This window comes from Dipodomys merriami, unplaced genomic scaffold (genome assembly GCF_024711535.1).
Source record: "Dipodomys merriami isolate MVZ:Mamm:240054 unplaced genomic scaffold, mDipMer1.0.p SCAF_139, whole genome shotgun sequence".
Lineage (NCBI taxonomy): Eukaryota > Metazoa > Chordata > Mammalia > Rodentia > Heteromyidae > Dipodomys > Dipodomys merriami.
The window spans coordinates 507179-519096 of record NW_027202704.1 but is presented as its reverse complement, the minus strand read 5'-3'; the positions used below and the strand labels follow the sequence as shown (position 1 = coordinate 519096).

Sequence of the window (11918 nt, the reverse complement as noted above, 5' to 3'; positions counted from 1 at the left end):
TCACACATGAGTGTCAAAATCAAACCACAGTTTCTGCCTTCGTATTTAACTCACCTGTTATAAGTTAGAGGATAGATGAAGTAATCAAATAAAGATTAAAATAATAGTAAGTGAGGCTATGAGTTAGAGCTGAAAATGATTTTAAATATGATAATAGCTAATTAAATTGCATATTTCTTACCTTTACACTATTGTCATGTCCCTCATTCCCACATTAGAAAAGTACATAGAAAGTTCTCACTAAACGCATTATCCTGCCCATGTAATTGTAACTCCTCTGTACAGTATGTTCACAAATAAAATTAAATTAAATTTAAAAAAATAAATAAAATATAAATAACCAAAAAAAAGAAAGTTCTCACTAAATAATATGTACAATTATGAAAAACACTTGAAAAAATATGGGCACCATGTGGTTTTAGCTTATTGTGACCTGTAGGGGGTAGTGTGTTTTTGAGGATTTGCAATACGTTCTAATGGAGATGAAGAGAGGGATGTGCTTATTCTGGAAAACTGGCTAGAAGATTGTTCCCAGAAAGATAGTGATGAATTCTTCCAAAAGGTTACAGTAAAATCACTTTCACAACCATGTTCACTGCTGCACTATTCACTGTAGAAAACTTAAGGAAACAGCCCAGATGCCCTTTGGCAGAGGGATGGTTAGAGAAAGTGTGGCACATATACACAATTGTATTGCACCCATCCATTATGAAGACTGTTACATTATTTGCAAAGAAATGGATAGATCTAAAAATATGTTAAGTAAACTAAGTCAGAGACACACACACAAAGGACCCATGTTCTGTCTCATATTTGGAAGATAGAACTTTATACAAGTTTTCACAACAATATCAACCAAAGCATTCTATTTGCAGAGAATTTAAAAGGTGTATTTTCTTATAAAATTGAATTTTTAATCCAACAAAATGAATACCAGGAAACTATCACTTAAGATATGAGGGGAATTCAAAGGGAAGGATTAAAAAGAGTTATGGAGGAAAAGAGTGAAGGCATAATATTCAATACAGATAGTATGACAGTAGAAAAAATTTAAAGTGGGGTGAGATTTGGAAGGGTGTGGTGAAGTTATGTAAAGATCCATTGTACTTAAAAACTGATTTGTTGAATGGAAATTCACTTGTACAATTATTTAAGATAATAAAAATATAATTAAAAACAATGGAGACACTTTATCTTAAACTGTGTTCTCTTAAACCATGAGTCAATATAATAGTTTCCTCCTTAGAAATGTTCTTGCAGGTATTTTCCTCACAGTAACAGAAAAGTGATCAACACAATGCATATCAATACATTACATTGCACATCATAAAGAGACACACTATAAATTCTATTTCCATCTCTTTTAAAAATAAAATTGTTTCCTCTATAAATTGATCAGAGGCATGGATTTTGTGGCTAGTTAGTTCATTGCACATGTCTCTCTTCCTCTCTGTCTTTCATGGTTCTCATAGATAATATGATTGCTCCATAATTATCCTAACTTATTTTGCTTTTATATTTTTGGTTGCATCATTTCACTTTCTGCTCTGCCATTTCCCAAATCATTTACATAGAAGGTATTATTTCCTATTTTCTCCTTCCTAGAATAAGCTGCACATGAAGACACCATTGGTCCTCATTTTCAGTCTGTACATTTTAATACACAGGAAAATCTTTCCTCTGCTTTCTATCAGTTCTCTACTCTCCAGTTAGAATAATTTAGAATAGTAAAAATGGAAAAAGAGAAAATAAATCATTGTGAAAAGACTAACTTTTAATTATATGAATCGCATGTGTTGTTACACTTGTATTTTTGTAATCAACTTTTTAATAACTGTTTTTCATTTCTTGCATCTGAAGGATGAAAACTATGGAATACTTCGCATATTTTCATATCATCCCTGTCCAAGTGGCATGTTAATCTCTATATTGTTGTAATTTATGTATACGTGATGCTGAAGCATGTAGTATCCTGTAAATTTAAGTAGTTAATGATGTAATCTTTATACAGGCATATATCCTTGGTTGCCTATTTGTAACAAGGAAACCTTATTGTTACTAACAATGCTATTGATCTTATTTCTCTGAAATTCTGTGTATAATGGAAAAAACATATTGTTCGGTAGATTGCTCACACTTGCAATTATTTGCCAATGACTATTTTAAGTCTTTTTCATTTTAAATTTCATCATATTTTGTAGCCTTTATAGCTAGGTTCAAAGATATGGCTTTTCAAGTACTTATTTATCAACTGAGTTAGCTTTGTGGAGCTAATGGATTCAAAGTAAGCCTTGCTGAAGAGCTACTTCTAAACTTTTGCAGCTTAAAATTTCCCAAATGAGGTCTTACTGGCACAAATGTCTACTGACCCTTTACCCTTCTTCCATGTAGTAACAGACCAACCAGAATATCTTACCCTGACAGCAAAGATTATCTTACTGGAAAAAAAAACTAATCTTAGTTACAAGGGATCATAGAGAAATAAACAGTTCTGACTAGAAAGTATTTTATCAAAATATAATTGTTTATTATACCTACCATTTCAAAAGTAGCTAAAGCCAAGAAGGTGAAAAAAAATTGTTCTTATGCATGATTACCTAGTGTCCTGACCTGTCTACCATCCAATCAGGCAGGAACTTACACTACTGAATTTCTATTGCCAAATATTTCCATAGCTCCAGGAGAAGTCCATATTTTTCCTTGATATTAGGCCTTAAATTGGTAATGTTTTAATCACAGTGTTTCCTCTTGCCTCTAGGCTGTAAATCTACAAATGGTAAAGCTTAGGTCTAACTCTACCAAACTCTGAGGTAGAGATAATGGAATAATACTGTAAAACAGAGTTGCCTTTGATACCCTAACCACAACAGAACAATGAAAAACATTTCCTTAGATTACATACAGTTATATATTTTATATTTATATGTGCTAATTTTATGTTTCACACAAAGAAACTTGCTAGAATTAATCGATAATTTGACAAATAATTTGATATTTATTACAATAAATAGGAATATAAATAATTAGGTTTAGAATATTTATTAGAATATAAGAAGTATCAATGCAATGTCTTCGATATAAACTTGTGATACCTTCTAAGTGTTCTTAGTCTCCTGAATTCACTTGGTAAAAAAAATGTTGTTTTCCTTTAATCTGTAAGGGATTTTACTCTGCTGCTCTGTATATTGTTTTAACTCGCTGAACTCAGAATGGTTTTCCCCATATTTCTGATCATACCCAAATTTTGCTGATATGATGTCCAAAAGGTATTATTCTTCTACAGGATCCACGCGTCCTAGGATCCTAGGTCCTAGTTATCTGTATCATCAGATAAGAAGGGCAATTATTCACACCTAGGCCCATGCCACATGCCAACAGAAAGTAATTGAAAACTCATCTCAACTCCTCATTTCCTATAATAATTCAGGGCCCCAATTACACAGGATTTAGCAGTAAGCAATTGTGAAATGCAAGGCAACTTAAAATGAAAGATGAGATCACAAAATCTGAGAGAAACTACTGTAATTCACACTTTCAATTTACAGATGACCAGCCCATATTAGTGAACAAGATCACAAATGTCACAAGAATATTTTTAATACCCCTCTCCTAATGATTAATGAAATATTTCAGTCCAGTATAAGTAGGCCAAAAAATAGTTCCTGGAAGGATAGATCCATAATTTTTCTACCAAGGATAGGAAAACTTGACTTAGAAGTCAAATATAATTCAGAAAAACATGCATGCCAGCAAGTGCTTTACCACTGAGTCACCTTCCCAGCCCCTCAAATAAACTTTTTAAAGGCACATTCGCCAAAATGACATTTGACGATTATATACTTAGTAACATTAAAAGTTTTTCAAGTGGAAGGAGCAAGTTACAATAGAGTTGATTTATTATCCTGCACTAATACCAAACAGGTTCAACCATTCCGTAAATTATAGAAATAGTAGCCCCGACCATTTGTGTTGTTCAGTAGATGCCTTCCAGAAATGTGTTACCTAGATCAGCCTCCCATATTTCAAGCCTAAACATTAGCTAATAAAGTAAATTTCATCAAATAATAAAGTACATTTTAAAAGATCACGAATAGTTGCCTTATCATGTTGTTTGATGTTTTCCTTAAGAAATATGACTTTAAGTCTTGAATATGGGTACTCATGAGAGATGTGACAAACATAAAATCTGTCTTCTATTTCTATCATATTCCTCCACAGTAATAAATTTTAGTTTTCTTCTTTTCCCAAAAGTTATACATAGTAGAGAATATTATCCCATGTAAAGTAAAATAATCACAAACCATTGTACAAAGCAATTTATAAAAACTGGTAGTTAGGAAAACATTCTAAGCCATTTTTAAACTTTCTTGTTGAATAAAGATTAATCTTCCAAATGGATGAGAATAAAATCATGTCTAGGGGCTTCACGTCTCCAGTCTTGCAAATTGTTATTGCAGATGAATTAATTATGTAAATATAAGCTGATATCAGTTCAAGTATATGCAGGATTGAAATGCCATAGAATGTATATAAACCTGTCAAAGTATGAACAGACAGTTTAACAGAATGACTATCAAGAAGTTGAAACCAGAGAAGAATATTAGTAAAAACAGAATGAATGAAAAATGAAAAAGTGGCAAGCACAACTAGAATACTCAATGTACACATGTGATAAAGGAAGTGGTAAATCTGAAATAAATCTTGGAGAAGGAGTTGGTTGAGAATGATAGGAGTGACTTTGATCCAGGAGCATTGGACAATTACATGGACATATTTAATTGTAACACAATTGCACAACCTTTTGAAATTTATTTAAAAGCACAACAAAAATCAAACACATAAAAATCACAACCAAACAGCAAACTCTACAGAGTATGAATATGACCTCTCAAAATATTAAATAGTTAATCAAGGGCAGTATGGGAAAAGCAAACCAACTGTTCAAAGAGGGCAGTTTGGGGTAGGGGAGAATTTTGAACAGATTTAAATAGATTGTCTAAGGTTATAAATCACCTACATCTGCAGCAAATATTTTCTAATGGGAGATCTCTTTGTCTGAACTGGATATTCCAGTCCTGAGATACATTTGATAGCTGGTGAATATAGAATGGAAGAAACAAGATCAAAACCCATTACTCTGTTGGAGAGAAAACAGTCCTCTAGGTTTTCTCTCATCTCTCTTTACTACTCTTTTTCATACTTTTCAGTCAAGTGATTTTGAATTATATCTTTCCTTCTTTGTTCTGGCAAAATAATCGGTCAAAGTAATTCACTAAAGATTATTTGCCATTTTTTCTATTATGCTGTTTATTTGTCCAAGCGAGTCCATTAAACTTCCCTCTTGCATTTGGTTGCCACGAAAGCCCAACATCTATGATAATGAGGACAAACTCTCAGGTAAAACCTTTTCTCCAAAAAACCAGTCCAAGAAGCTGTGATCACAAATATTTAGCTATACTGTTTTTTCTTTTACCTTGAAAGTATTCTTATGTCTAAAGTGCCCACAAAAATAAGTACTCCACCACTTTTTGGTTCAATTACTTCTAACCTCAAAGATATAATTTGCTAACAAGATGCTTAGAGGAAACCGAAGAATACTCCACTTTTATCTTCTCACTTAAGACTCTCGTTAGATACCATATCAGGAACAGTGAAGTTATTCTTTTCAAAATTACTTCAATAGATTATTTTTTTCTTGGTCTTGCATTTGCTTAACAAGATGTATGGAGAAGAATAGAGTTAAATCACCGATACCTTGGATGACAGTGTCTGTTACAAAGGACAATACTTCGATGACCTATTTCTATGTCCTCCTCTTAGCTCTTACCTGATTTCCAATTAATCACAGCTTCTTGGGTTAAAGTCTAGTGAAGTGGAAGGACTATAAGACCTCCCCCACTGCTACGTCTTCATGGTTTCTCTTTTAAAACTATTTTATTTGGATGTGGAACTTATGTTTATGTCTTCATTCGATCTAGTGTGCATTGAAGTGAGACAAATAGGCTCTGTAAAACCACTTTATGTAGGTAAAATATTAAGACAATCTATTTTAAAAAGTTTTGGCCTCCCTCCATTGCTGAAGCTAATACGCTTAGCTAGGGCTTTGAAGAATACTGTTTTCTTACTTTTTCCATTTGCTCTTCTTTTCTGATCCCAAAACTTTTTGGCTTATGTAATAAGAGAAGTCTTCACAGTCTCATGTTAATAATGATATTATATTTTTGAGCCACTTAGAAATGTGAAATCATTTGTTTGAAGTATCCAATCAGATTTTTTTCTGTGTTTCAGTGCTTTATATGCAAAGACATTGTGGAAAGTATTATAAACAGAAAAGTGTAAACCCAATATCTTCTTTCATTGTGGAGGGCACTTTCCCCTAAATAGTTTGAACACAATTATCTTTTTCAGAGAATTACTGTTTAGTAAGTAAAGGTCAAATCACAATTTTGATGTCTTTTTTTTTTTTTTTTTTGTCTGTCGTGGGGCTTGAACTCTGGGCCTGGGCGCTGTCCCTCAGCTCTTCAGCTCAAGGCGAGCGCTCTACCACTTGAGCTACAGCGCCACTTCCGGTTTTCTGGTGGTTTATTGGAGATAGGAGTCTCATGGTCTCTCCTGCCCGGGCTGGCTTTGAACCTCGATCCTCAGATCTCAGACTCCTGTGTAGCTAGGATTACAGGCGTGAGCCACCAGCGCCCGGCTTTGATGTCTTTTTTTAAAGAACTTTGAATTTAAATTCCACTACAACCTTGTTTCACACAGTAAGAGTATATTTTTTGGGTAAGGAAAATTCTCAAGGTAACCTACAGGATTTACAGCAAGGTTTGTGAGGTTTGTCTGTTTAGTGTGAAAAAGAGCCATTTTCACCCACATCACTCCCTCTCAGCTAAATCTCCATGGATTTCTTTGCATGAAAGCCTATTCTCCCAGGCAATTTTATTTTTTTAATAGGCTAAGTTGTTAAAAAGTTTGAACAATTAAAATTTACCTGTCATAACTTTAAAACTCTTTTGAAATTCCTTTAACAGAATCGCGAATTCACCAATCCTAATTCCATCTTTACCATATTAAACAGTTAAAATGTTGTTTTCATGATATCATGTCCATGCAACTATTATTTTCCAGGGCCTTTTTTATGTTATATATATGACCATATATGCTGATGCTAAGCAAAATAAAATCCAAGATATGGAAACAGAGATTTTTATTTGTGGTTGTTGTTTTTAATGTACTATGTGATTTCTATTTTCTTTTGACATTTTTCCCTATGGTTTATTCCCTGCTGTATTTGATTTGGATACCCTGTGTACTGGTATACATTTACCTTAATTACAGAAAGGAATAGGAACAACAAAATGGTGAGAAATAGGACAAAGGGCAAACCAATGCAATAACAATGCTCTCAAGACAATATGATGAAAATGTACATTACAACTTGTGAGGGGTATTGTGGTGACGGAAAACTGAGAAAAATGAGAAAGGGGATAACAAGTTTGAAACATTATGTATTCACTACCTTACAATTACTGTAACTCCACTGTACATAACTTTGACAAGAAAATTAAATTAAATAAATAAGCTAAATGAAATAAAATTTCACTGTATTGGTATAGTAAATATTATTATTTTTTAGTAACTTTTAAAAATCAATACTATTTGGCATTAAATTTGAATTAATTACACCTTTTTAATCAGAGGGCCATCAACTTGAATGTTATCCAACTAGACAATATTTTCACAATATACTTGCCAATATTTTGAAAAAAGAATAAATTTAAACTTTCTCATACAAAAACAGTAAACAGTTTCATTCAATGGAAACCCATAACTTTTAAAAGTAAATAAGTTGTTAAGAGGACAGAATATATGTGTTCTTCAAAATTCCTATGACTAATATCTACTCATTTTCAAATTCTGAACATTCCTACCTGAGAGATTCAAAAGAATACCTGTTTGCATGTTATGTAATTCTGCAATAGATTCATATTCCAATGGGTTGCTACAGATTGAGAAATAAACAGAAAAATAGCCACATTCTGGTAAAAGATAAAACTATGAAGCATCTGTAATAATTAATTTTTCAAGAGTAAGCAATTGTTTATCAGGGTAAGCTATTATTTATGTAACCATCAATCCGAAGACTTATGCCATAAAGTCATCATACCCCAACAGTTTCCAAGGTGTAGGGTGCACCTCAAAGGTTCCCTTAATTTACAACACTAATAGCTTATCTTTATTGTGAAAAATACTACACCTCTGCTAATGTGATGCCCTCCATGTTCTGGAAAGAACACCACAATAAACTGGGTTGCATCATTTTCCCACCCCTAGTATTCTTGAGATCAGACCATTTGCAAATATTATTTATATTTATACTTTTTTAATTACCATAGATATTCAGGATGCTACGAGCGCAATGTTACAGTTCAAAGCAAACCCAGGCAGGAAGGTTCCTTAGATGCTTATCTCCAATAAACTTCTCAGCAAAAGCCAGACACAAGTGGCACTGAGATTGAAATGGTAGGGCACAAGCCTTGAGCATGAACAGGCTCAGAGACAGTGTCCAGGACCAGAGTTCAAGCACTAGGACAAACCAATAAAACAAAAAAATGAAAACAAACCCCTAATCTAGCATTTTTCTCATTGTATACAGAGGCACATAATTAAGGGAATTGCTTCCTGTGTTACATAGGTAGAAGAAAAAGATGTCACACAATTATTCTCCTAATACTATGTTATACCAAAGCTTCAAAAAATTGCTTTTGATAAATTTATAAATTAATATCATGCATTTCTTGGCAACTCTGTCTACATTATTCACATTATCATTTTATACATGAATTGTTGGAATTATCTATTAACTAATTTCTAATTATATCTCTCTTGAAAGAATATTCTAGGCAAGTAGACTGCAAGAATCATTTGTGAATTTGTCAATTAAACCCTCTATTTAAAAATAATTTTGGGGCTGGGAAGGTGGCTCAGTGGTAGACTGCTTGCCTTACAGGCATGAGGCCCTGGGTTCGATTCCTCCACACCACATAAGCAAAAAAACTCGGAAGTGGTGCTGTGGCTCAAGTGGTAGAGTACTAGCTTTGAGCTGAAGAGCTGAGGGAAAGTGTGCAGCCCCAGAGTTCAGGCCACACAACTGACAAAAAAAGAAAAGAATTTTTAAATATCTAATAGAATATGAAATTACAAACAAAACCAAAATATTTATTTTAAATCTCAATTCTAATTTAGCAACATTTACAAAGTCCTACATTAGATAAACTTTGCTATTTCTCCAGGCTTAAGCCTTTGTAATCCTTCATCATTTCTTTGGAATCCAACAGAATGATGATTACTTACTTTCTCAAATTTTGGAAGGTAATCATGAGTCATTTTGCATCTAGGAATATTCTGTAATGGAGAGAGAATTTAAAACACAAGTGAGGATTATATATGAGTTGCATTTCAATAGGAAACTTGACTTCGCAAAAAATGACAAAATTAGCCCTGCATTCCAACTGTGTATTCCTTTCTTGTTTGGTTTGTTTTATTAAGACAAAATTATACTACCTGGTCCAGGGAAGGTATCACTATGTAATTCCACTCTCTAATCTTCTGTTTTAGTCTGAGTGCTAGAATTCTAGGCTTATATCACATTGCCCTGCCATAGTTTCTTGTTGTATTTAATCTAAATACAGATTACCATTTCTGAATTTCTCCAGTGATATTACCCACTACACTGCTCAGACTGTTCCTGTACAATTTTCAAACATTTTCTAACATTTGACACAGGATATGAACATTTTCAGATGCACCTGCGGGGTCTCTGATTCGTTCCTCAATGGATCCGATACCTTTAATAATGATTACTTGACTCTCTTACTATCTCTGGTCCCTACCTATGTAATATTCTCAAATACTTTTGAAAAAAAGAACTTGAGGACTTTCTAATATTAAAAATTATCACATAATTCTAGTCTTACTCAGGACATATTTTCTATTGTTTTGTAATTTTTCTACATATTATGAGAGTCATTTCATTTGTGCATTTGTGTGTGCACATATAAGTGCCTCTGTGTGTATGTGTATGTTTGTATATATGTACACAAAAGCCTCAAGCTCTTATTCATAAATCTTGCTCATGACTGGTATTCCATCACCTGAGCCATTCTTCCAATACAGCTTTTGGCTCCTCAATTATAGGTACTGTTGCAAAGACTGTTCTAGCCTAGCTGGTTGCAAACTGAACTTCCCAGACTCCATTACATTCTTAGGTTTTATTTCTCCAGAAGTATCAACTTTTAAGCTATAAACATTTTTGTGAGTGTAAAGTCTATGCTGTAGCCGAGGTTTTAACTCAAGAACTCAAATAAAGATAGATTAATATACCCATTACATATCCTGAGTGTACACTGTTAGAAATGTGATCGTAAGCTGAGTGGTGGTGAGATCTGAGGATTGGGGTTCAAAGCCAGCCCGGGTAAGAAAGTACTGGAGACACTTTTCTGCAATTAACTACAAGAAAACTGGAAGTTGCACTGTGGATCAAGTGGTAGAGCATTAGCCTTGAGCTGAATAGCAGAGGAACAGTGCCCAGGCCCAGAGTTCAAGTGCCAAGACCACCACCAACAACAATAAATATATAAGGAAAGAAAAAGAAATATCATCTTAGCCAGCAGTTCATTGCTAGTATAAGCCCTGTTCTCTCAAGATGGATTTTTTTTCCATTTAAGTCCATGCTTTTATATCTGACTTGCATTGGAACCAGAATTATACTTCCATTCTACTTTCTACAGAGTTGTGTGATTAGCAAGTGTGATTTAGAAAGGGAGTGGCTTCATACTTCGTGTTCCACCTAGGAGTAATGCTTTCTCTACATCACTCCCATAAATCTACATACTGGACTTGGCTTTATTGTTTCAATGTTGTCTTATTTGTAGAGTCTTCTATAGTGTATTGAACCCATATACTTTAACACAGAACTTCTCTTTCTCCTATTATTGCTATAGTTTCCCTTACTGTTAATTCATATACACGGGAAATAATGTGCTGTACATACACTCACAAAAGGAATGATCTGAGAACCTTCTTCTCATTTACAATTCACTTTAATTTACAGAGACCTTAAAAAGTTTGAACTCAATATACTCATGGATAATATATTTATAAGCAATATAATTTTCATATTTTCTCTTTACTAAGTTTTCTCTGAAACACGTGTTACCTCATGTCCAAAGGTGTCCTTGTGTTATTTCAGTGAAGCCAGGAAACATTTATTATACCTCAAGCAGCACCATCATTTGTTACTGGAAGTAATGGTAACTGGATGTGGAAACTGATCCCAGGAGAGGAATGGAACATAGAGGAATGACAAAGTTCAAGTTAACTTGTGCTTTCCTTTTTACTGTACAAGAAAAGAATCCCAAGGCTTGAAGGAAACTCTGTTCTTGACTTTTTTTGATTATGTTCTTTACTCATATAAAACTTTTCTGTAAAGTTCTAGTTGAGAGTATTACAAAAATAATGTGCCATTTGAAAGCCATCATAGAACAAAAGGAAATAACGTTGTTTAAAAAGTGTTCTACTGCAAAGAAACAAAGACATGGAGGTTTAAATGCCTTATGGATGGATATTTCACCCCTGAGAGGAATCTCTATTTGCAGGAGTCAGTTATCAATTTCTTTAGTCTGGTCCTGAGTTCTCCAGAGCAATAAGGATTCCAGAAAAGCAGGATCCAGTGAGTATGATCACCAAAAGGAGCCTATTTTCAATACTTCCCAAGGCTATCTACAAATTCAACGCGATACCTATCAAAATTCCACCCTCATTCTTCAAGGAAATAGAGGAGGCAATCCAAAAATTCATATGGAACAATAAAAGACCCCGAATAGCAAAAACGCTCCTCAACGGAAAGAACACTGCTGGAGGAA

The 11918-nt window shown here is 33.7% G+C and overlaps 1 pseudogene; it reads right to left on the bottom strand.

Moving 5' to 3' along the window:
- Window positions 1-1864: 1864 nt before the first annotated feature.
- On the bottom strand, window positions 1865-1964 carry LOC138825651 (U6 spliceosomal RNA; annotated as a pseudogene).
- Window positions 1965-11918: the final 9954 nt, after the last annotated feature.